Below are 25,436 nucleotides of genomic sequence, written 5' to 3' on the forward strand. Positions count from 1 at the left end.
CTGGACACCGAATAAAATGACCTTTTCAATTCAAGTCTATGAGTTTTTCCAAAATCTTCAGTTATAGCTGAGCCTTGGTCCAAGCAGAAATCGATATGAAATCTCACTATCAACCAGATGCGGGTAGAAGAGCCTATTCTATCAGTTACATATTTGTCTTCTACTTAAAAAATAGGATTGCAATTAAGATGTTTAACTTTAGAAGCAAAGGTTAAAACACACACACACACACACACACACACACACACACACAACCAAAAATACCACTACCACCGCCCAGTGTTAATGTAATTAAAGCAGATCTGAGACTTTCTTTTAAAGAACAGACATTTGAGCAACTACTATGTGTACCATTCCCACTCTGACCCTCTGATCTAGAGGTCAATTATATGTTTCCCATCTGGATTAACATTGCGCCCCGAAGCCCAATTCTTCATGTAACTCAGCATTCTTCCTACAACTATCCTAGACCACTGACAAATGCTCAAGCATATGATAAATAAAGAAATGATAATAAAAAGCACTTTAGCATCTGTGTGACATATTCTAGAAGATTAAAACAGGCCTTGGGCCCCTAATAGGACACATAAAATATGAAAACTCAGTGAGGTCATTTGTGTGAAATGTTTAGAACAAGGAGGGCAGCAATATCCAATATGGACACATTTAGTGAAGCTGTTCATCACTGTCCAGTTCTCTGAGTATGGATGAACTCTAGACCTTAGGAGGACTGAATTGTCCTGCCCGGATGAGATTTAAGTGGTACCTTAAGAGTTAATATTTGCGTGCCTGTACTGGTTTATGAAGCATTGCCACATTCTCCTGCTTGACCCTCACATTTTATAGTTTCAAGGTGTGCAAGAAGGAAGGTCTCCTAATTTTCAGTGGAAATTCGTCTCTAGATTTTAGCTTGCTTAAAGCTCACAAACGATGAAAGCAAGAACATTTTCCAAATATCAGCTTAGTTGTTGTACCGAGAATTTTGGTTCTAGAGTAGGGGTACTGCGAATGCAACGGCTCTGAGAAAGTTTGTTTTTTTTTTTTTTTTAATGGGTTCACCTTTAACTTTGGGGCCACCTATTCTACTGATGGAGAAAACAAAGCTCAGACATGGTATCTCTTGTCTTCAGTGGCAAAGTGACTGGTGGTCCCAGTCATTTGCCGTTCATAATCCGAGCTCTTACCCACTAATCATGTGCCACCTTCTCGAAACCAGAGTTCCAATTCTCTAATTTTAGATCACACCCTTGTATTTTTCAGTCTAAGGTGTGATCTCTGCTCAACATCACTCTCTGATTAACATCAGGCATTCTTAGGACTGTTTTGCAGGGTGGGTGAGGCAACACCCAAGGGTCAGAGACGTGAGCAGCGTGCCTAAGAAATGGTGCAGCTGCCACCGCAATGCAGATCCAGAGTCCACGGCCTTTGCCTCAGGAGGTACAGACTTTCTTCTAGATTTCCACTCCCTAGGAGTTCTTTCATTGTCAGGCTAGCAACATAATTAACATAATAGGTACTTACTAAAGAAACACCAAGATTCAAATCATGCTTGAATCCTGGCTTTCCCCTTTAATGGTAGGACCTAGGACAAGTTGATCTGCACTGATCAGATCTGAGCTAAGAAATGGAGACATTTTTTCTATGGTAAGTTATTTGAAGTGAAAGTTAAATGGGAGAATGGAATGGTACTTTATAAACCATAAAGCTCTATAAAAACTAAGTGCAGTAGATTCATTTACCAATTTGGAGAGGCCTTCATCTGCACTCTCGGCATTGCATAAAAAACAAAATAAAAAGTTTTATAGGTTAGAGAAAACCATCTGGTTCAAGGGTAATGATCTAGTTTACTAGAATCTTTTTTAAAAGAAGTAACTGGGACAGTCTCCTAATAAATGGAGATTAATTATGACCTTAAAAAAAACCCAAAAGTGGAGAAAGGATTTGGAAGTGAGGTGATATATAAAACTAAGGAGTATATCGGTTTTCCTAGGATCAAGACAGCAATAATTGAGATAGTAGGAAAAATGTCAAGGTCTGTCCTTTTTCATCGTTTTGCATCCTAAGATGCGGTTAAACTGAGCTATGTTTAAGTGCTTTGCTTATTATTTCCATGACTGTAGGAATCCAAATACTTTGTTATGCTTTCCACTGAACAACTGGATTATAAAACAAATGAATTGTGAAAGTTACTCTTAGATCACACAGAGGGCTGGTTGAAATACCATTGGATGAAACCTACTGCTAGAATTTGGCTCAGTGGATTTGGGATGGAGACCAAGAATTTGCATGTCTAACAAGTTCCCAGATGATGCCAATGTTGCAGTCTGGGGACCACACTCTGAGAACTACTATCTTAGATGAATTCTCTCTAGCTGTGAAATACACACCAAGGCAACTAAGTGTCCAATCTTGGAAGACAGAATGCATTTTATTTTTTAAACGAGAGCTTATGCATTTCCTCTATCACACAGAGACCGAAGTCTATTTCAGAGTAACAGACTCTTTGCATCACATTGCTAGAGAGAGATAGGACAGCTGTTTACTCAGAGAAACTGTTAAAGCACATATCCCTCACCCAAAAGTCTTCCAGGTTGAATAGTGTTTTAAATCTCACTCTGCCAGGATTCCTAGTTCCTATGCCACCTGCTCCCTTACTTTGTGGTTACCTAAAAATCTAAGTGACAGCCCTCACGCTTCCTCATTCTGCCTTCTGGTAATTTCCTTATAGCCGACCACTCTGCTTGCTCAGGTCATTCAGAATTCTCGCTAGCGTAAGGCAGTTAAAGGTCACTTGCCTCAGCTAGCTTGTATAAATTATGGTAGCAGAGAAAAATTGCCAGGCTTCTTCAATACTGAGCCAACAGCTCCCATGTTCCTGAAATTTCGTAACGCTTAAGGTTTGGCCACCTTGATGACGTAAGAATTAGTAAGACTTAGACAATTAAGTGGTAAGATTAAAGTAAGTTTAGAAGAGGAAAAGGGTGAGGTAGGTAGACAGGAGGCTACCAATAAAAAAGCAACTTCCATTTTTAGACCAGGAAGCAATTTGTTCAGATTTTGCTTGCCCTGGAGTGGCAGGCTTCCTTCCAGGGTAGGAGAAGGATGCAGGAAGGGGAGTAACCATGGCAACCTGCCCAGCTATGTGGGCAAGGATAGGATGGGGCCGCACGCACTTGGAAGACTTTATTTCTAGCCTAGTCACTCAGTGTAGTATGGGTGGTCCCTCCTTTCCCACTTCCTTCTAGTTTCATGCTGACTTGGGGAAGAACTGCTCTTTCTCCGCAGGGAGGCTGAGAGGGGGTGGAGACCAGAGGAGGTCAGCTTGACCAAACCAAACTGCAGGCTTCCAGGCAAAGAACAGAGAGTAACTCCCTGTCTGTTCCAGCCTCCGTGAGCACAGCAAACACACGGCTTTGTTAATATGAAGTGCTTGAATGATTCACGTTTTCCAGGTTGATGAGCAGCGCCCTATTTTGATGGAGACATTTCTCCCCTCTGCCTTCAGTTTTCACAAAGACACTTAATTCAGTGGTTCAGTGGGCTAAATAAATAAATAAAGCAACACATTTCTAAGTCAAACAGAATAAAGTATTCTATGCATAGGGGCATCTGGGTGGCTCTGTGGGTTAAGCCTCTGACTCTTGATTTCAGCTTAGGTCATGATCTCATGGCTCATGAGTTCAAGCCCCGAGTCAGGCACTGTGCTGACAGCATGGAGCCTGCTTGGGATTCTCTGTCTCCCTCTGCTTCTGTCCCTTCCCTGCTCGTGCTCTCTCTCTCTCTCTCTCAAATAAATAAATAAACATTTAAAAAAAGTATTCTGAGCATATTAGACTCACGCTCCTCCCAACAAGCTTGGGGTAGGTACTCTTATTCTCTCCAGATAAGAAAGCTTAAGTACAGAGAGGTTATGCAATTTGCCCAAGGTCACTTAAGCAACAGTGGTGTGGCTGGGATCTGAACCAAGGCAGCAGGATCCCAGAACCCACGCTCTCAACCCACTACCTGACTGTCCTGGGTGGGAGGCAGAAACTGGCATGACTGCTAGTCCTCGGTGTCCATACTCGGCCTGCCTTGCCCTCCTCATCAGAAAGTAGCAGCTTCTTGTAGAGGAGGAAACTTGACTGCCCACTTGCCTCCTGATTCATGCAATCCCGTCAGGCTCCGTTCCCGTGAGTTAGGTTCCCACCAACCACACCTAACCAACGGTACAGCTAGTTCACCACAAGGTGACTCTGGCTTACCTCCGTGCCACTCAGTGGCACGACTTCAAGTTGAGAATGACACACAGCACCAGAGAGAATTTTAAAAGAGCACATCCTGTGACTCAGGTGTCTCAGATCGCCAGGGTAGTTCTCGTTCTGATTCCGTTTGGAGGACAGAAAACCTGATACGTTGGATCTGTGAGCCGAAACTCCCCAACCAGTGAGCTTTCAAGCTTTTCCACCTAGGGAGGTGTGCTCTGATAACCATTAGGGCAACTGAGCACGCTGGAGAGCTCAGTCTTCAGTAGGCTTCTCCAGTATTTCAGCACCTCCGCTTGTCCTTGACATTAGTTACATCCTCCGGGCAGGAGACATTGAAGGAGAGAAACACATGGAGCCTTCAAAACCATTCAGGTAAAAAAATATCAGTGGGAGCAAGCTTAGGCTTAGGGTAGAATCAGAAACGAAGCAGGATATGTTTGCTGTGCCACCAAGAGCCCACGTGTCCACAAAGCCTCCTGCTGGCCTATATCTTCCTACTCTCTTAATCTTCAAATAATTGAGGCATGACCAAGCAGGCCAATAAATATCGCCCCCAGCCCACCTGGCCAGAAGCTTCCAGAGGTCCCTGTACCACCTCATGCCAACAAGTGTCTTAAGAGCAATTCTCTTCAACTCAAACAAGGAGACAAAGATCCACTCAACCTCGTGGAACAAGGCACCAAATAAACCTAATCCACAGGAATTTGGACTTTTAGTTGAATCTAAAATCTGTAAAAAGTCTCGAGGGGAAATGTGGACTCTTCCTCAGCAAGTTGGACAAGGCTTTTAACAAGGGCCACACATGGCTCCCTACCCTCTCTCACATCCTCAGGGGAAGATCGATTGTGTCCAAGATGGCGAGAATGGCAATGACGTTTGTGTCCTGGCTCAAAGTTGGAGGACATTCCACTACCACCACTTTGTCCCAGCCACCCATTAAAATGTGGGAGGGTATAGCTTAAGAAGACCTGGTTTCTAGAGCAGTCATTTGGATAAGAAGGGATAGAGATGACAGTGGGAAGGGGAAGGGGAAGGTAGCTTATTCACCAATGGGAAAAAGAATCCCTTCTGCCTCAGGGGGAAACTGATTAGCAATTTAGAAGTAATCAGTCCCAGAAATACACATTGGAAAAGGCCACTAGGTCTCCTTCCTGCTTTTTCTAGGACACTGTCTACATGGCACACTCCTTGGTGTATTAAGTGTGGTACTGTTTATTTCCACACGTGCAGCGCTTCAACAAAAAAAGGTCCTTCCCCAAAGATTAAGGAGAGCTCAATCCCAAAAACTTCTGAATTCTCAAGGCCATAAACTTTCCTACAATGTCATCGAGGCCTGTCTCCCTTCAGTGGGGGACAGAACCTGGGGTGGGCGGGGCAGTAGGCCCAGAGAAAATCGGCCTAATCGTGGCCTGACTGCCAGTGCCCGAAGCAAGCATGGAGATGTCATGGAGCGTGGAGAGGAGCCATTTGGTAGCTAGGATGCTCCCCCATTCCCAGCTAGTTCCTCCCTCCCCACCAGCCAGTAGATGCTCCTGTGCCGACCTCCAGCCCGCAAAGAAGATCAATTATATATCCCATCAAAGCCATTCCAAGAGCCTTATCAGACATCTTGAAGGCATTTTTGTAGCTGCCTTCTTCCTTCAGCCATTACTTCTGTTTGAGTTAGTTTTTGTCTTACCTCCTTCTCCCCCACTCCTCTGCTTTGCCTGATTAGAGCCAGAAATTTTTTCATTAGGTCACTTTATAGTGTAATAACAACATCTACTATTCATGAAGTCTCCCCTCCATAATTTTTAAGTCTTTCCATGTGTCTGGAAGCTTATTTCTGCTCTTCTCACTTTACAAGTGTGCCTCTCTTCCTTCCAAACACAAACCAAAAAGAAAGAGGAAAAGGTGGGGTGGGGGTGGGGTGGGGGAATGCGGTGGAGATAACATCCAGATTCTTTAAGTGCTTTTAATCCAGTTAAATTTCCCTTTGGACTCAAACAGCTCCCTGCTGAAACTGACTGTGGACCTGAATTCCAGGCTAGGAATTGAGTCAAGAGGAAAGGAAGCAGAAACAAATAACAGAGTCAGCTCTATGCTATGAAAACCGCTATGCTGACTGGGGCTCCATGGTTTTAACCCATTCATTTTTCCCCCCTTTTCTAGAATTCTTACTTAATCTTTCCAGCCAGTTTACAGCAAGCAGGCCAACACCTTTTAAACGCTCCAGGGATTTAAAACAAGTTTGTTCAGTCTCTTGGGCAGATACTTTCTTAAGAACGCGGGTGTAAGACAAAGTTCACATTTTCATGCCAAACGTTGTCAGTCACCAGGAAAAAGCTTCTCGGGGGCACAAACCAGGTCCCCAGCCTTTGTCACAGGGCAAAAATAAACACCCTTGGAGGAGTTAATTAGGTAGTCAGCAGCCACACCAGCGTCCTACCAGGGTTGCCCACAGAGCTTTTAAACAAGCACACACACGCACACACAAAAGGAGGTGCTTGCTAAATGTCACAAGCTGGACATCTGGAGCCCGACCCCAAAGGTAAATGCATTCCGTGGAAGCATTCCTCGGTTGTCAGGCCACAAAACCGCCGTTTCCCCAAGTACGGTCTCATTTCTAAGATTCCCCCCCCACCTCCACTCCATCCTTCCCCCCCCCCCACTCCATCCCCCCCCCCCCAACACACACACACACACACACACACACACACACACACACTGTCCCTGTCCCGGATCTGCACCCCTAGGGGGAAAAGCAAAGGAGGGGAAGGAGGTCGCCAAAAATGGAGCCACGGGGAAGAAGGCCGGGCAAGCTACTCACGGCCAGCTAGAGCCTCCGCGAAGCGAGCATGACTCCCGGGTGTCGAGCCTCCAGGCTGCCGCGCAGCCGACACGGCGGGCCGCGCTTAAATAGCCGCCGGCCCGGGAGCCTCGGAGCCGCGCGGCCACTCCCGGCGAGATATGGTTCTAATCAGATGCTGGCAGCCGAGGACTCCCCAGGAATGCGCCGGGATGTTTTTGCTGCCTGGGCTTGGTAACTCCCCCTCAACGTGTCTGCTGAGTCTTCCAAACTTAACTGTTTATTAACTCGAGCCGCGGCCACGCACGGCGCCCGGCTCCCCTCGCGCGCGAGCCCCGCCAGCGGGGGGCGATCGCGCCCCCCCCCCCCCAAGCCCCGCGCGGCAAAGAGGAGGGAGGGTGCAGCCGGAGCCCCGGCCTCCCCAGCTGGGGCCGCGGGACAGGGGAGGGGGCAAATAAGGACAGGAAAGGGAAACTCCGCAGGAAAGGGGTGGGATCCACCGGACCTTCGTTTCACAAATTCCTTGGCCGGATTGCCACTTCCAGTGATGTGGCACCCGAAGTCATCCTAACCCGTTGGGGACCTTGGAACAAAGGGCTGCCTTTTCTCCTGACTTTCCTGGCGAGAGGCAGTGGGTCCCAGCGCGGACCTGCTGTTTACAGCGAAATGGGTGATTAGCCCCTTTACAGGCGTGGTCTCTGTGGGGGCACTTAAATTGGTGGGGAATCTGTGTGTGTACATGTAGAACATACTGTATTTAGGTATGACATGACATCCCGATATACAGCTATAAAAACAATACTCTATGAAATTGATATAAACAAAAACGTTCACCTCTATATAACCTAAGTAAGCTGAACATCTGATACCAACAAAAATTATATATTTCCATTAGCGTGTGCATCTGTGCGCAGACACGTAAGATGAACACTCTCCTGCACTGATTTCCACGGTGGTCCCTATACCTCTATGAAAAATATGAAACATAAGAAACATATTTGAAAATGAGGTGCTCAGCACAAGGCATTCTCATCTTGGTGAAACTTACCAAGCTGGAAATTCATTTTCTCCATATTTTAAAATCATGAGCAATTGTACAATATCCCCAGAAACTCTGTCACTTTTTAAGAAATATGAAATTATTCTGGTGAAAAGCATGTCTGTGTTCCTGTTTTGTTTTTGTTTTTTTTTTAAGTTGGAAACGGTGTGTACTAAATGTGAAAGTGCCAAATTATGAGTTGGACGAGAAGGGGTTATTGATTTCATCGAGTAAGCAACACACAGTGGATTTGCATCTTACCTCTGGAAACTGAGGGTTCAAATCGGGCTCATGGGACACCAAGGATGTATTTTGTGGTCCAAGCCTAGCCCAGCTGTAAAGCCGCAGCGTGATGGGCACTTCCTGCTCTCAAGTAGGTCAGGCTTGGGACCGCCAGGGAGCCAGGGGCACTGAGCGGCACCACCCTGCCACAAGGAGAACACCACCTCTCCTGGCCTCTGCTATTTCTGCCACCTGTCTCATCCCCTCACACCTGAGGGTTCGGGGGTGGGGAAGGTGGTGCTGACAGTTTTCAATGTTGCTGAGATGATTTGCTATTATTAAAAAAAAAAAGGACTTCCTGTGAATGATAAGTATGTAGGCTTTAATCTTAGGATAGTATTTACAACATTTATTCAGAAAACTTAAATTCTGGTACATTTTAGGATATAGTGTTTTATTTCGAAGACCCAGAAGTCCAGAAGGATAGTTTCACCTCCAAGGCCTAAGTAGCTGAAAAAATGAGGCTGATTTCAGGCAAATAGAGGCATTAGCAATTCAGGGGGAAAAAAAGGGTTTCCCTTTTAACTCAATAGGTAATACTTTCTCAACTCAGAAGTGACCACCCAAACCTATTTTTTTAAATTTTTTTTAATGTTTATTTTTGAGAGAGAGAGACACAGACCATGAGCAGGGGAGAGGCAGGGAGAGAGAGGGAGACACAGAATCCCAAGCAGGCTCCAGGCTCTGAGCTGTAAGCATAGAGCCCGATGCGGGGCTCAAACTCACAAACCGTGAGATCACGACCTGAGCCCAAGTCGGACGCTTAACCCACTGAGCCACCCAAGTGCCCCAAACCTATTTTTTTTAAATCAAGACTCTTATCAAGCAATATTAACTTATGTTTGCTCTACCAAATGGAAGGGATATGTCTAAGGAGCCAGAGGAAGAAAATGATTTCGTCCGCAATGAGCTGGAATTTCAAGAGAAGACTTTGATGAAAACGGTCCATTTATGAACTGCGGGCTCACACATCCAGCTTAAAATAGACGGCCCTGTCATTTTACAGAGAAATCTTGAGTCCACAGTGGAGAACTCTGATTTGAAGAGTACTTTTATATCTCTAGGGTGCTGATACTGCTTCTGGCAGTAATTCAGTGTCTTGCTCACAGTAAGAAGAAAAAAAAAGAAGGATGAAAATAAATTTAACCCTTTTAATCTCTGATGGAACACAGTCTCCTGCCCCATCAAAGCTGTTCACTTTTCAGTAGGTCTAAAATGAACTCCCTTCCAGCTGGAGAATCACACCCAAGACCACCCAGATGTTAACCCTGCTTCAATGGTCTTTTCTTATCACCACTGAAATTTAATGTTTAGAAAATTAAGGTAAGGAAAATTTAATGCAATGTTTGAAAAAGTACGGTCCTTGCATGACTTTCCCTTGCACAAATCCCGTCTTCGAGGGAGAAGGAGAAAAAAAAGAAAAAAAAAAAAAACCCAAAAAACCTGACGACTGTGTTCCCAGCCTAGGAAAGGGGTAGTTAATCCCGTGATGGCTTGCTGAAGAATGCATGGTTTATTATTAAAGTAATCTCTTAAGATTTTCCTGGAATGTGCTTCCACAGCAACTCTGCTTGTGCAAGCTATCCTATGTGTGTGTCTTTTCTTCCATAATTAAGCTGGTTTTTCCCCCTTTAGCTCGCAGACCTAATGCTTTCTCTCTCCCTTCTTCTATCCGCCTCCCTACTCCTCTTGTCTCCCTTAAACATCCCATTCTGAATCCTTCCATTTCTCATGAACTGAAATGGAACTTTGGATTTGGTCATAGGTGAACTGTCTGAGCACCTTGGTGCCTTGTTGGACACTTCCAGATGTTCTAATCGAACAAGGACTGGTTAAAGTTTATGGATCTAGTGAGGTCACGTCTTTTCTTTTTCCTCCTCAGTGTCATAAAAAAATGAAGAAAATGGCTATTGTTCCCAGAAAATGTTCTTTGACCTTGACTTATCCTGCATGTTTACAGATACAGAAAAATTGACCCTATCAGATTTGGCTGTTGGCAAGGCATGACAAATATTAGAGGCTTTCCTATTATCTACCTATCTATCTATCCATTGATCTAACTAAAATCTAAAATATCTGGAGGGCAGTCTTACTGAAGGCAACCTGTTTTTGTTTGGTTTGGTTGGTTGCTTTGGTTTATTTTCTTGGTTATACATGTATAGCACCTCAGAACACAATGCTTGGTATTTGCTTGTGATGTGTAGGACTAGTAAAATTCAAATGGCACTTGATAAGTTGGGATGTTTAAAGTGAAGGACTTTAAAAATTCAATATGATAAATTCATATAACTAATTACATTTTGCTACCAGTATAAACTTTTATAATGAGAAGTTATAAAGGGGAAAAAGAATACGCGTATGAACTACCAGTTACAACATCTTCTTTGGAAAGCAATTTGAAGAGTTGTTAAAGATAAAAATGCATAAAATCCTACAAAATGCCAGTATTAATTATTATTGTAGCCAACACTTAAATAGTTCTCCATCCTATGAATAAGAATCTATCCCTAGAAATAAAGCAGAGATGTTAATCACTGCATTGTCCATAGTAAGAACCTGGGAACAAATTTTGTCTGTCAATAGGGGAATGATTGAGTCAGTTCTGATTCATCTGCACTGTGAAATCATATGCAATCATTTAAAAGAATAAATTGTGGAGTTAAACCTTGTAATATGGAAGAATTTCTATTAGGTATTGTTGAGTGAGAAAAACAAGACAAAGAAAAATTTAAAATATGTTTCTGTTTTAGTAATACAAAAAGCAACACCTATCTGTGTGTGTGTGTGTGTGTGTGTGTGTGTGTGTGTGTGTGTGTGTGTTTGTATGATTATAAGGGAGACTGGAGGCTGGATTGCATTATAGATCACTGGGGACCTGATGGAGATGAGAATAGACAGGGGAAGGAAGGAGGTACAAGTTGTGCAAAAAGGGAAAAAAATTAAAATAGCCTATATGCAGATCTATAGAGATCACATTTGTGCATCTACGTGAAATGGTATATACACAGGTTTGCCTAATTTTTTTTTTTAAATACACCAAATGATTTTAAGATAAAGAAGGAGAAGAGTTATAAAAGAAATCCATAAAATAGCTTTCAGGGTGCCTGGGTCACTCAGTCATTTAAAAGTCTGACTTCTGCTCAAGTAGCAATCTTGTGGTTCGTGAGTTCAAGCCCCACATTGGGCTCTCTGCCATCAGTGAGGAGCTCGCTTTGGCTCTTCTGCCCCACTCTCTCTCTCTGCCATTCCCCTGCTCTCTCTCTCTCAAAAACAAATAAACATTAAAAAAATAGCTTTCACTGAGGTGTTTTCCTCAAGATCTTTCAAAAGTGAGTTGAGTATTCATCATGCGTTCTCATGATCTCATCTGGCCTTGAGAACAATAGTTCTCCAACATTGATGTTCCCAGCAGACACTCTGGGAGCTTGCGACAAGGGCTAATTCCTGGCCCCAGCCCCAGAGACCTGGACTGGAAAGGCATGTGAGTGGGTCAGCAGGGGGCACGAAGTGCCTGGGAATCTGAGTGCTTACCCACACCTCCGGGTCATTCAGATGCTATAGTCCTGGGTACCACACTTTAAGAAACACTGAGCTCTCCCACAACCAAGGGCATACTCACTCTGTCCTTCTCTGAGTGATGAGAGTTAAGTGGATTGGGCAGAACTGCTAGGATGAGAGGAGGCAGCTGCCATTGGTCTTTAGACATTGGCTTTTCTCTCTCCCATTGGCTCTCAACAGCTTCAGACACTGTCCTGGCTTTGGTGGTGACTCTCTCCCTGCTCCTCCCCTGTCAAAGCTTGTTTTCAGAGAAAGATCTGATATCAGCCATGTACACTGACCTATACCCAGACATTTGCACTGCATTTCCAATCCCGTGTCTTACTGTGGCATGAAAGACACCGCTCATTGTTAAAGAGATCTTAGTCATCAGGAAGAACAGGGACAGATTTTTTTTCCTGTTTTGATCAGGTGAGGCAATTGTCAACTCCACTCTGTACCCAGCTTAAGGTTACCGGAAAGAGAAGAATTAGATGACTTCCAACTCCTAGGATGACCCTCTACTACCCCTGAAGTCATACTACATCTTGGCTTCAAAGGGACCACTGGAAAACTGAGACAGGATGTCATGTAAATGCTTACCTCTGTGATACAGCGAAAGAAAGTGGGATTTAGGATCAGATCTGGCTTAAAGTTCTGGGTGTGTCTTTTACTGACTGCAAGACTTAGGGCAACCGGCCTAACTCCTCAAAGGCTCAATTTCCTTATCTACAAAACGGGCCTTCCCTGTCTCCCGCTCGTGTTTTGGTTTTTGGTGGAAGTCAAAGGAAATCATGTTCAATGAGAAGAGTTTGGAGAATTTGAGACAATATGATAACTGTAAATGATGTTAAAATTATGCAAAAAATACAGTAGTACTAGAAATCATTTCTACTCCCAATGGAAATTCTGCCTAGTCAATCATGTGTTAGGCAGCTATGTTCCTCTGGCTGTGGGGAACTTTCTTAAGGTTGACTTCTCCGGTGGGATAGTCCTTGGACACTGATTTTCTAACATGTTAGTGAGGATCACTTTAACGGATCAATTTCATCCTTTCAAAGAAAGATGAGTAAATTTCTGCTGAGATGGGGATATTAAAACGGGAGAAAAGAGAGAAAATGAGAAAAGGGGGACTGAAGACCAACCTCTTGCCCTTCGGAGTTCTATTGCTCCTACTGAGAAGGTGCCTCACTGTCCACAGACGCTGAATTCAATCCAAAAATCTTTCTACTCTCCTTCAACTTTGGCCACATGCTGGGCCGGGCTGGCCTAACAGCCTCAGTTGTAAACCAGAACAGCCATCTGTGCATCAAGAAGGAATGCTATCTTCTGTAGTCATTTAATACTCAGGCTCAAATTCACATCTTAACTAGAGAACAGGGAGAACCCATGTCTGGACTCCAGAGTAACCCTACTCCCCGATTCTTCTGAAGCTTATATATGTGTGTGCGCCCATGCTTATGTGCAGTTTCTGAAGCAGTGCACCCTAGGTTTCACTGGATTATCAGAAGACCCCATGACATAAGACAAGGTTACATTCCATTGCGCTCTGGGTGTATAGCCACATTCTTTCTACCCATTTTTATCTGAAGATTTTATCTGAGTCTTTTGTACCAATCTGATATTTTTTTTCCTCACAACATTATTGTCAAACAGGTTAGGGCAAGTATTACTGTTTCTAAAGGTTAAGAAATATAAGTGCAGAAACTTTGATTTTTTTCTGTTTACAGAGTTAGGGACAGAGCTAGAACTGTTACTCAGCTCTTCTGAATGATCTAGAATGTATGGCTTCATGCAGTCATGGCCCAAACAATATTATAAGGGTTATTGGCACCTCTGAGGGTTCACTGTATTCTGTCTTGGTCTGTCCACACCTGGAAAAGAGTATCTGTTGAGGATGCCCCTTCAGATGCAGAAGACACTGGCAAATCAGTGCAGGGCCGCTTGGACAGTGAGGGAATATCTTGGGAACTGAGAACTACGGGCTTTGCCAGTGTGGCCTGGCTGAATTGGGCACGCGTATCCAGGGAAAGAGACTCCTTGGGCACATCAGGTGGGTTAGGGAGGGAGATCTGTGAATAGTAGAGCTCTTTCCAAATATCCAAAGGCTTGTCACGTGGAAAGTAGATTCAACTCCTTTCTTTGGCCACAGATGGTAAAAGGGGATCCTGTACCGGGTTGAAGAGTGTCCCTCCCACCCCTAAGATTCATGTCGACATGGAACCTCAGAATAGTCCCTTTGGAAATGCACATACAATTAGTTAAGATGAAGAAATACTGTATTATGTGAGATCTTACCTTTTTGTTTGCCTTATGATACCTTTTGGCCAGAATACCTTGGCTTTTTATTATATCCTATTTTGCATTTGGCACAACTGGGGACCCACTGTGTCTCCAGGTGTGGCTCTGAGGAAAATGGCTGAACTTCTCTTCTATAAAGCGAGAGAAATAATCGAACTTCCTTCACAGCGCTGTTCTGAGGGTTGAGTAAGTTAATCTGTCTAAAGGACTTCAAGTAGCAATTAGCACATGATAATGTGCATTTTTGTCTGAGTGTCTTAAAAGAATAATTTTTCAAATGTTAAGTAAATTTGAAAATGAGCTTACCCTAAACCTCAGAGATTGCACTTCTAAGTCAGCTTAGAGGAACTCCAATTCATTTGCCAAGAAATATGTCTAAGAATGCTTAGAATAACAAAACGTAGAGCAACTTAAGTGTCCATCAACAGAACAGACAAATAAATCGCGGTGCATGTATTCATTGGGAATACTCTAACAATAATAGGAATGACATGAATCTATGACCCAGAACTGTTTATATCAACACAGATGAACTGAGTAAGAAGAACAAGTTACAGATGAATACATAAAGCATGATGCCACTTATATATGGCTTAAAATATGAAAAATAAAATTACTCATTACTTAGAGATACAACTATTCATATAAATGAATATATAGATGCCCAAGAGTGATAAATCACAAATTCAAGATGGTGGTTTCCTTGGAAAGAAGAAAGAAGGATGAATTAAAAGGAGGTCTAATTATACTGGTATTTTTTTCTTTTTCCTAAGGCTTGATGTCAGGTACATGGGTGAATATTGTTTTACTTTTCATCTCTTTACACAGATGCTCATCTAAGCACTTTATAGATATTAATTTACTTAACCTCGTAACACTGCTGTAAGTTAAAACCTATTGTTAGCACCACTTTACAGAGGAGGAAACTGCGGAAGCTGATTAAAGTCACAAAATTACTTAATGGCAGAGCCAGGCTTCACACCCAGGTATTCAGGTCCCAGGGTTTGTGGCTTAACCCCCATGCAATGCCCATGCTCATTAGAATTTTATAAAGAAACGAAAAGGCTGCAGGTGACATTAACTGCCCAACGCAACTTTGGAGTGCACGCAGATCACGTTCCGCTCCCTTGCTCCTGTGACTCTTCCACCTCCAGGCCCCTTGTCCTTCTCTGTCCCCCTTTGGCTTTGTACCTCAGCCCCTGTTTTTTTTTTCTTTCCTCCCTGGATCAATGGATTCATTTGGACTCATGTTTCTGGCTTTGATCATGACCTCGGCACACTTTCCAGGACGTCTGTCCCTGGTGTCTAGACTTTGACCATAAGGAGAAAGTTCTGTGCTGACCCTAAGCCTGGGTCTGGACCCGAGAGAGAGACAATGGGAAGTTATACACTGAGCACAACAGTGAAGGGTCACTGAAAAGGAGTGTTTCTCTGAGGAAGTTGTTAAGAATGAGAAGGTAGAAGTAGAGGTGGTAGCAGATGTGTGTGTGTGTGTGTGTGTGTGTGTGTGTGTGTGTGTGTGTGTATTTATTAGATAAGCTGCTATTTTTCAGAAGAAATTCTGGTGAAAGATACAAGCTGTGGGGACAATAGAAACTACCAATAACATTCCAGACAATTTCTACCTGGCTCTCAGACATCAGCACTCCCTCTAACTGGAGCTACCCTGATTTTCCCCCCATGCCAGGGAAAGCATACTTGTTCTGGTTAATATTGAGACTGATGCTTCTCCCATCTTTGGTAAAAGAACATTCTTCCAGGCCAGCACAGGGAAAGAAACCTCATCGCTTGCTTCTGTTGGGAGAGACGCCCAAGCTCCTGAAACCCATGAGTGGGCCTCTACCCAGATTGCTGTTGCTGCAGCCTTCCGTGGAAGAACTGAGCTCACCGAAAGTGTGTTTGTGGAAGAAACACCACCTGGGAAAGTTAGGCTGGGTGTGGGTTTGGAGGGAGGAAAACCCAGTCCAGAACTCCGCAGTTGTTGCTGAAAATGCTCAAGTCCTAAAGTCATTTTGCCAAGGCCGACCAGGAAATGTGTAATCATAAACTTTAAATGTGTTTATCTGTCAAGTGGACGCATTCTGTTATTTTGGTTTATATTGAGGCAGTTTTTAAACTAATGTTAGACATTAACTACACCCAGTAATTTGATCACACTGTCTCATCTCTCTTTTTCCCTCCTCTCTTCCTTCCTCTCTCCCTTCCTCCCTCCCTCTCTCTCTTTCTCTCTCTCGCTCTCACACACACACCTTTATATTTTGTTGTTATTGAATTCGAATTATAGACAACAGTTTGTTTTTAAATCTGGTCTATGAATAAAAACAGCTCAGGTTCACTGTAGCTTATTTCAAGGTGTCATGTGATGTCACTGAATATAGAGATGGAAAGAGATCTGCGCTGCAATTCAGCTCCTCTGAGCCTCTGGCACACCCTGTTATGAGGTGTAGACTAGCTGTTTTCTCTCCTAATACATTGACTACTGAAGGGTCTCTTTTCACAATTTTCCTGGTCAATAATTATAATCAGTCAAATTAATTAATCAACCATCTATAAATGAAGAACATCAAGTAAAGTCTCTCTGGAACACGGTGTTTAAAGATCGGGACCACAGTGATTAGCTACTTAAATAGAATAATGACTTTGTTTTCCTGTCTCACTGCAATATAATGAAAATCACTTGGGATGGAGATTCAGAATACCTACATTAGAATCCTGGTTCTGGCATTAACTATTTGTATGATTGGATAAACTGCTTAAAGTCTCTAAACTTTACGTTTCTACTGTGCGAAATGGAAAACAATGCTTGTGGTACAGGCTTATTTCGAGGGCTAAATGATATAGGGATGCATGTAAAATAACAAATTCTTGGTAAGTACCAGGCCCTATGATAGCTGTCTATGTTAACTGCAGGACAAAGGAAATGGTCATTTCTCATTTTAAGATTTTCTCATAAAAGCAATTCTTAAATTTTGGTGCTTGCCTCCATCCTCTGGAATGAATACTAAGAGGTGACAAGACACCTGATAATAACAGAGATAAGTATTAATGGGAAACAATTTTTGGGACATTTTTGTGTGTTACTCTTATCACCCAATAGCTTCCAAGTTCTGCCACTGCTACCACTATGGTCCAAACCATCATCATTTCTCACGTGGACTATTGAAATAACCTCTCACTGCTTCTGCTCTTATCCCTCCCACAGTCTAGTCCATATAGCAGCTAGTGGTCTCATGAAAAATGTTCAGTAATTTCACACTTTTGTTTAGAACCCTTCAATAATTCTCATCTCCATCAGAGTCAAAGCCAATGTCCTTAGAAATGGCTTCCAAGGCTGTATTGAACTGCCCTCCCTTCCATTACTTTGTAACTGCTAATCTTCCCTTCACTCACTTTACACCCCAGGCCCATTCATATCTCAGACTTTCACACTTGCTGCTCTTTGCCTGGGCTGTCTTCCTCTGGATTCATGACTTCTAAGCTTTCTAAGTAGTTTTGGTAGTCGTTCAAACGTCACCTTCTCATGGAGAGTATTTGTGACCATGGTTTCGGGTTGAGTAGGGTCCTCCTAAAGTTCATGTCCACCTGGAACTTGTGAAAGTGACCTTATTTGGAAATAGGGTTTTTGCAGATGTAATCTAGTTAAGATAAGGTCATATGGGATTAGGATCGGCCCTAAATCCGACAACTGGTGTCCTTATGATAAAAGGGAAATTGGACACAGACACACAGGAAAGAAGATGATGTAAAGATGGAGGCAGAGGTTGGGCCAATGCAGCTGGCCAGCCTGGGTACACCCAGGACGGAGGCTGTTAACAGGAGCTAGGAGAGAAGCATCGAACAGATTCTTCCTTGGAGCCTTTGGAAGAAGCAGGGCCCTGACACCTCCTTGATTTGTGAGAGAATAAATCTCTCTTGTTTTAAACCACCTAGATTTTAATAGTTTGTTACAGCAGCTCGAGAAAGCTAACGAAACCAATCAATTTTCAGTTGCTGCCCTACTACCTTATCCTTATTCCCTCCTCTGATTTATGCTTTCCCCATAGCACCTATCCTGACAGAGCCTGATGATTTCTAACTTCCCATAAGCAACATGTTTCATTGACTGTAACTACCAGCAAATCATTGTAATCTTCAAACGTGATTTAGCTTTCCCTTCTCACCTATTCTTGCCAACCAGAAATCTTTATCTTTGCCTCTGTGATATTCCTACTTTAGCGAGGGGAACACCCACTAAACTTGTCTGACTTCTACGGTTCCTCTTGTTCCAGGTTCAACAAAATAGCTGCATGGGGCATCTGGGTGGCTCAGTCAGTTAAGCATCTGACTCTTGGTTTTGGCTCAGGTCACGATCTCATGGTTCGTGAGTTGGAAACTTGCATCAAGCTCCCCACTGACAGTGCAGAACCTGCTTGGTATTCTCCCTCTCTCTCTCTCTCTGCCCCTCCCCTGCTCATTTTCTCTCTCTCTCTCTGAAAATAAATAAACTTAAAAAAAATAGCTGCATGTAGTTAGTTACTACACTGATACAGATCCATTAAAACAAGTAAAGCCAAAAAGAGAGGACATATATCGTTTAATTTGAGGATCTGATTTCTAGTAGGTCCAGAATAGGAACCTGTTATATTCTATACTTGGCATCTAAACAGGCTAGACAATGCATTCACACACTTGACAAAATTAACAGTAATTCTTAATGTCTTGTAAAATCCTGATTCCTCTGTCTCAAAAATATCTCTTAATATATTATTTGCTAGACTCATAACCTAAGCAAGATTCAAAAATCAAACAGAAAATTGAATAGTTTGTCTTTTAAATTGTCCATAAATCTGTAGCAGTTTTTCCCACCTTACACCACTCTATTTTGTTAACACCATTGACTTGTCGGAGAAAACTGTCCATTTATCCAGTTTAATGTACCACATTATGGATTTGTTGACATGGCTGGTGGTGTCATTTAATTTGATCTTCTATCTATATTTCCCCTAACCTGGTAGATATATTGACAGGCTTCAGTATACTTCAAATAGACTTCACAGTTAGCTGTGTATTTTCTACAGCATATCACAGAAGTGATCTTTTAAAAAGCATCAGGGGCTCTTGGGTGGCTCAGTAGGTTAAGCGCCTGACTTTGGCTCAGGTCGTGATCTTGCGGTTCATGAGTTCAAGCCCTATGTTGGGGCTCTGTGCTGACAGCTCAGAGTCTGGAGCCTGCTTCAGATTCTGTGTCTTCCTCTCTCTCTGCCCCTCCCACACTTGCGCTTTCTCTCTCTCTCTCTCAAAAATAAATAAACATTAAAAAAATAAAATAACTTACTCCATCCCCCAAATTGAGGGGGAATAGACAAAACAAGATTGTTGAAGCAGAGTGATGGGTATGTAGGGGTTCAATGTACAATTCTCTACATTCTTGTTTATATTTGAAAATTTCTGCAATACAAAGAATTAAAGATCACTGGCACCATTAGGTGTTTCATATAGTTCATTTGTTCATAATTCATTCACTCATTCATTCATCCAACATTTGTTTTAATTATTTTAGAGAGAGAGAGCGTGCAAGCAGGGGAAAGAGGGGGAGGGAGAGGGAGAGGGAGCAGCAGACAGAGACAGAGAGAGAGACTCAACGTGGAGCCCAACGTGTGGCTCGATCCCACGACCCCGAGATCATGACCTGAGCCAAAACTAAGAGTCAGATGCTTAACTGACTGAGCCACTCAGGTGCCCCTCATGCAACATTTTCCATAAGCCTGTTACTGCTGGTTTACCACTTGGGTGCTGTCTGTAAAGAAGTCGTGGCTCCACTCCCTAGGATTCCATGCTTAGCTCAGAGAGCTTCCCACATGGAGCTATTTTAAAAACCATTATTCTTTCAGCCTTTAGAAGCCCCAAATTCAGATTCTGGATATCATGGCACCCCCCCTAACTGAAAGAATGGCTTTGTTTCCCTAGCTCCCCTCCAGAGCAGACCCAGACATGCGTGCCGGAGGGGCGCCTTCCAGGATCACGGATCCATGGAGTCCTAATAACCACTGTCCACTCAACATTAGGCCTTATCAGAAGGCCCAGGCCTGGGCCCCTCTTTGATGGCCCTATGTTCCCAAGTGCTTTTTTTCTGGGTTACTGATTTCAGGCTGGAGTCAGATGATTTGCAAAATGACCTGCCTTTCCTGTCTGCTTCACACCACGGGGGCGAGGAGAACAAATAGGTACAAAGTCTGGCTCCTGAGCCCTAGAAAGAGGCCTGTATTGCTGTCATGTGCTTGTCTGATGAGATGTTACAGGGTTTGTTTTTTTCTTTTTCCTGGCTTGATAAAGTTAAGGAATTAATCTACAAAGCTTTAAGTAGATTTTCTTTTGGGAGTGTCTTTGGTAGTCAGGATAGAGCTGCAAAAGGCAATTCTACATTTTGAAGGTACTGCTGATGTCTTGAGGGTGGGGAGGGCATCACTTCTCTTCCTTATCCTTCTGTCACTCCAGCATGAGTGGCACCTCTAACCAGGGAACAGAAAAGGAATGGGATAGAACTTTGACCTTCACGAAGATGATGCTGATTATGCATTTTTGCATATAACTTTATAGTTTAATAAACTTTCAAAAATGTTCTCATTGGATCCTTATATCCTTGTTGCAAGTTAGAGAAGTATAATTGTCCTCATTTTGAAGGTGATAAAAATGGGTCTCAGAGAATCAGGGATACTCCTTCAAGTGCATGTAGATTCCTCGTGAAGGTGCCAAGATTCAAATAAATTCTTCTAACTCTTATTACCCTGCCAAGTCAACTTTAAACTACTCGGAATGACCTCCTAAACATTTGATGAAGGAGAAGGAAGAGGATATATATATTAGAGTTTTGAATTATCCCTAATGTCTCTCTTAGCACAGATGCTATTAATTTTCCTATTTTTTTTATTTTGCTAGATGCATACTCTTTTTAATCTCCAAGTATCTTTGAGCATTATAATGTAAAATCATAATGCCTTATGTTTCTATTTTGCCTAAAACACTGTAATTGAATCAGAAAATTATTTTGGTACTACTGTATATATAATAAATGGCACTGTATATATAAGATATAGTACAACTTAGGGCTTTCTCCAAACAATTTGTTCTCCAAACCAGTCGACTTTTTGCTGCATAAAGGTAGGATTCTTCTGCCTCATGTCTGCCATCAAGATAGGACAACTGTCCTTTGTTATTTGGATTAGTATAAGTCTCAGAGCAGTGGTAAGTTAGCACACTTGTCCCTTGTGAAGAAAGATTGCCCAGAGGACATGTGAGGGAAACATTAACATCTCTTCATGGCCATCTGGTTCTTCTTAGCTGAGGAATGCTCACCGGTTATGGCAGTCCTGAGTAAAAGTCATAGGAAGAGATGGAGACTTGGATCCAAGCAAGGAAAACAATGTGAGGGAATAAAGATAGAATAGAAATAGAGTTGGCAACAAAGTACTACACACACACACACACACACACACACACACACCAAAACCTGAGATGAATCAGGTGAAAAACTTACTCTTTGGATTGGGAAACATTTGGGGCTGAAATAATCTTTTTGAAGAATTTGTACTATTCATTATCATTGAACAGTCTCCAAACTGAACAGCCATATAGGTCTGGACACAATAAAAACATTTTTTAAAGCCATAACAGTATTTTGTTAGTTAAAGAAGGAAGTAAAGATATTTATCTGAATGGATCTTCTTAAAATATAATGGAAGATGATATGTTAAAGAACACAAATGTTAATGAGGACACAAAGATCGTAAGATAATTTATTCATGGCAAAGAAGGTTCAAGTTCGAGTTCCTCAGTAGAGAAGGTCTTTTTTCCACTCCAATAGAGGGTACGCTGGCCTGGGGTATAGCTGACCTTGTGGCTCATAATGGCACAGCCACTACTTTGTGTCTTATGGCAAATAACTACTCTGTGTGTGCAGCATTCTTCAGTTTGAAAAATACTTGCCCTGCATACGATGATAAAAGATAAAATTTATCATGCCAGAAATGTTGTATAAAATCATATCATTACATATTTTGAACACAAAGAAGAGGATTAAACATTTTGCTTTCAATGGATTTATGTAAGTCATAATATATCTTAAATCGCAAATAATTTGACAATGCTCTGAGCTAGTGATCATCTTACTTTTTTAGGGGAGCTTCAACATGCTTAGTCAGTAAGATATGTTTATTAACCCTTCTCCAAATTGCAAACACCATGCAGAGAAAGATAGGTATTATTTGCACTGAGTACACAATATATCTACAGAGTCTGAATAAATACATACCCCAAAGCAATTCTCATTGTGAAATTAAAAGTGGATTATAACCTGTTTAATAATATTAGATGCTTTATATTTGTCTCCTAGCAACTAAATAATATGGATAAGTAAAGAAATTTTTTTAATATGTCTTCAATCATTATTATAATTACGTATAGAGAGTATTTGAAAAAGTATCTCCAAATATATAATAATTCTTAGTTATAACATAAATATCATGCAGACCCAACTCCTGAAATATAGAGCAAGCAAGCCAGTATCCCAATTAAACCTTCTAAGAAGTAATTAAGTGGAATAGATTTTTTTCTCTCATTATGTCTACAGGTGATATCGAATATTGAATAGACTTTTTAAGTCATCTGATAGAATTTCTCACAGAAAATTTATTCTGGCTTATGTCCCAATTTTACTCTTCCATACTCCTCTTTGCTCAGTGTCAATAGAAGTTGAATTTTCTAAGAACAAAACACAGTTTCTCCTAAAATTGTTAGATTTTGTCACATAACACTGTATACGACTGATTTAATAGAATAAGAAACATTCTACTTCTTGGGGATACTTTTTGGAACTTATTAAATACTAATCAGTGTGTCATGAGTTTTTTATCTAGATACCAGGATTTACTTTCTCTTCAGCTTAATTTTATATTTATTTTTGAAAGGTGGGGTGGGGTGGGGAAAGAATATCCCTTAAAAGTTACTGAAACATTCTAACTTGCTATTGAAACTTGTGAACATTAATGAAAGCTTGGAAAGTGACACCTTGCAAAAATATTTCAGTCATTCGGAATAAGACTGGAAACAACATTTCTCCAACATTTACCTCTGGGTAAAAGCTGGAGGCCTGGACATCCAAACAATGCTGTGTCTATCAGAAAGCAAGCCGAAAATGAAATGGAAATCGTATTTGCTTTCATTTCCTTCCCTCCACATGAAAGGAAGGAAGGAAGGAAGGAAGGAAGGAAGGAAGGAAGGAAGAAGAGAAGAAGTAAAGAATTGAACAAAAGCTATCTGGACATACTTTAGAAATGCTGCGTGCATATGTGTGTGTGTTTATGATTGTGTGGGTATGTGTATGTTGGATTTCAGCTAGAGAGTATTTTCTACATCTCCACAATTTCTACACCAGCTTGAGACCAAATAATATTTAATCACTTCCATAAAAATGCCAAAATAAGAAAAACATGCATGAAAAAGACAGCAATACGAAGAAGGCATGCTATATATGTTATAGCTGACCACAAACATCATTCACAAAACAAGCAAGCGGCCTAACCAGGAATTTTCCAAATGCTTGTTTTGGGAGAAGTTAACTCCCATACAGACAGCTTTAAAATAGAAGAGGAAAATGACAGGTTAGTACCGACCCTTTTAACTGATTTCTCCCTAAAATAAAGACAGCATCTTGAATTAAAATGCAAGTCCTTAGAGCGTGCTTACGAGAAAGCATCACATATACAAATAATAGTTTAGCACGCTGACCCTTTTCACAGAAACAAAAACCCGGTCCGGACCAGGAGGAGGCCTCTGTGTAAGAGGCTATTCCTGCCCTTCCAAGCTGGCCCACTTCTTCCTGGTTTTGGAAGCTTTTCCACTTTGGACCCTTGTTCCTTTCTCCTTCTGGTGTTTTTAGAGAATGACAGAGTTTATCCAACAGGAAATAATAGCATAGTTTTTGCAAGACCTCTATTTCCCCACCACTGGCTTGAACAAGAATCAGGACTACCATGTGGTGCTGTTGAACTTCGCTAAGAGAGCTTTGAGGCATACACACAACATCAGTCTGACGTTATGTTAGTTACGTTTGGGGAAAAGTGGAGAGGTTGGAGTCCGCACAGCTCTTGGAACCCTGGACTTTAGGATCTTAAAGGACCTTGGGGGCCATCCAGCCCCGTCTCCCACTCTCTACTTACATTCCTTCCCCAACACCACTTCTCCCTGCCCCAACTTACCCTGGGCCACTTTCTGCAAAGGGGATCTCCTGAGCCATTCTATCGTGTCCTTACTTAGGCTAAATACTTTTTTCTGTTTGCTCCTCATCAAACGCAGACAGAGTATAAGATGCTGCTTCCTTCGGCAAGTTTCGCTTACCTTTCTTTTAGGCTCCGAGACATTGCATAAAACTAACCCAGATGTCAGCTGATGTATTATGAATTTAGAATGGGAACCTCGAGTTCCTTCCTGTCTCTCCGTGGATTTTCAGGGGAGATGATTTACAGTTGTCCTGGCCACTGCTGGCTTGAAGCTGTTGTTTCTGCTTTTTTTTTTTTTTTCCAGTTCATGGTTTTTACTCTGCTGTTCCTCATCTGCCACTTCTTTTTGTACCCTGTCAAACTCAACATCCTTCCTTGATCAGTGCTCTCTAACTCCCTTAGGAAATCCACCTAAATCAAGACTTTGGGTGTCTTTTCCAAAGGTGTGTGGAAACGAACGGGATTTATTTTGACATACATATATTGACCTGTATATGAGTTAAATATATATTGTATTGTGTTAACAAATACGAAAAATACATATTTATTTGTTGTGACATGTATACCACACACACGTGTATTTGAATATTTGACATCCCAATGATTAAAAGTCTTACTCTTTGCTCCTTTGCAGAGCCATACTTTTTCTTATCCTCAAATTCCTATTTTTTCCTGTGCAGAGTGGTTTCGAAATGCTTTTTGTTTGCTCCCTCTTGCCTTCGCAAGCTTCTAAATTCTTGCTGGTGACGTGCTGAATTATCTTTATTTCTTTCAGTGCCAGCCTCCTCATGCCCTCAGCTTCTTACCACCCACACCAAAGGTTTATTGTGACATTTTAAATAAAACTGCTTCCTTCCTTGGGGAGGATACCAGCGTTGGAGACTCTCTCCAGGCCTTGCCTGGGGGGAATGCATTTGTTGAGAAGGTTATAAGGAAAAGGGAGGAAACCGAACAATCAGTCAAAGAATAGTAAGTAGTGGATTAACCAA

General features: G+C 42.1%; 1 protein-coding gene across 4 annotated transcripts in view; it reads right to left on the bottom strand.

The window, feature by feature from the left end:
• The window catches only part of DAB2 (DAB adaptor protein 2), a 69,284-nt gene extending 44,729 nt beyond the window's left edge, over positions 1-24,555 (bottom strand). For 2 of the 4 annotated variants that reach the window (XM_019464232.2, XM_019464231.2), the window contains exon 1: positions 7,057-7,401. The gene's annotated coding sequence lies outside the window, so the exon portion shown is untranslated. Of the gene's footprint in view, positions 1-7,056; positions 7,402-24,426 lie in introns of those variants that run through there. The other 2 variants (XM_019464230.2, XM_019464229.2) reach the window with 2 other exon arrangements.
• Between the last annotated feature and the right edge of the window lie 881 nt (positions 24,556-25,436).

The sequence above is a fragment of the Panthera pardus genome, unplaced genomic scaffold, assembly GCF_024362965.1.
Source record: "Panthera pardus isolate Hobbes unplaced genomic scaffold, ASM2436296v1 HiC_scaffold_2, whole genome shotgun sequence".
NCBI classification, from domain to species: domain Eukaryota; kingdom Metazoa; phylum Chordata; class Mammalia; order Carnivora; family Felidae; genus Panthera; species Panthera pardus.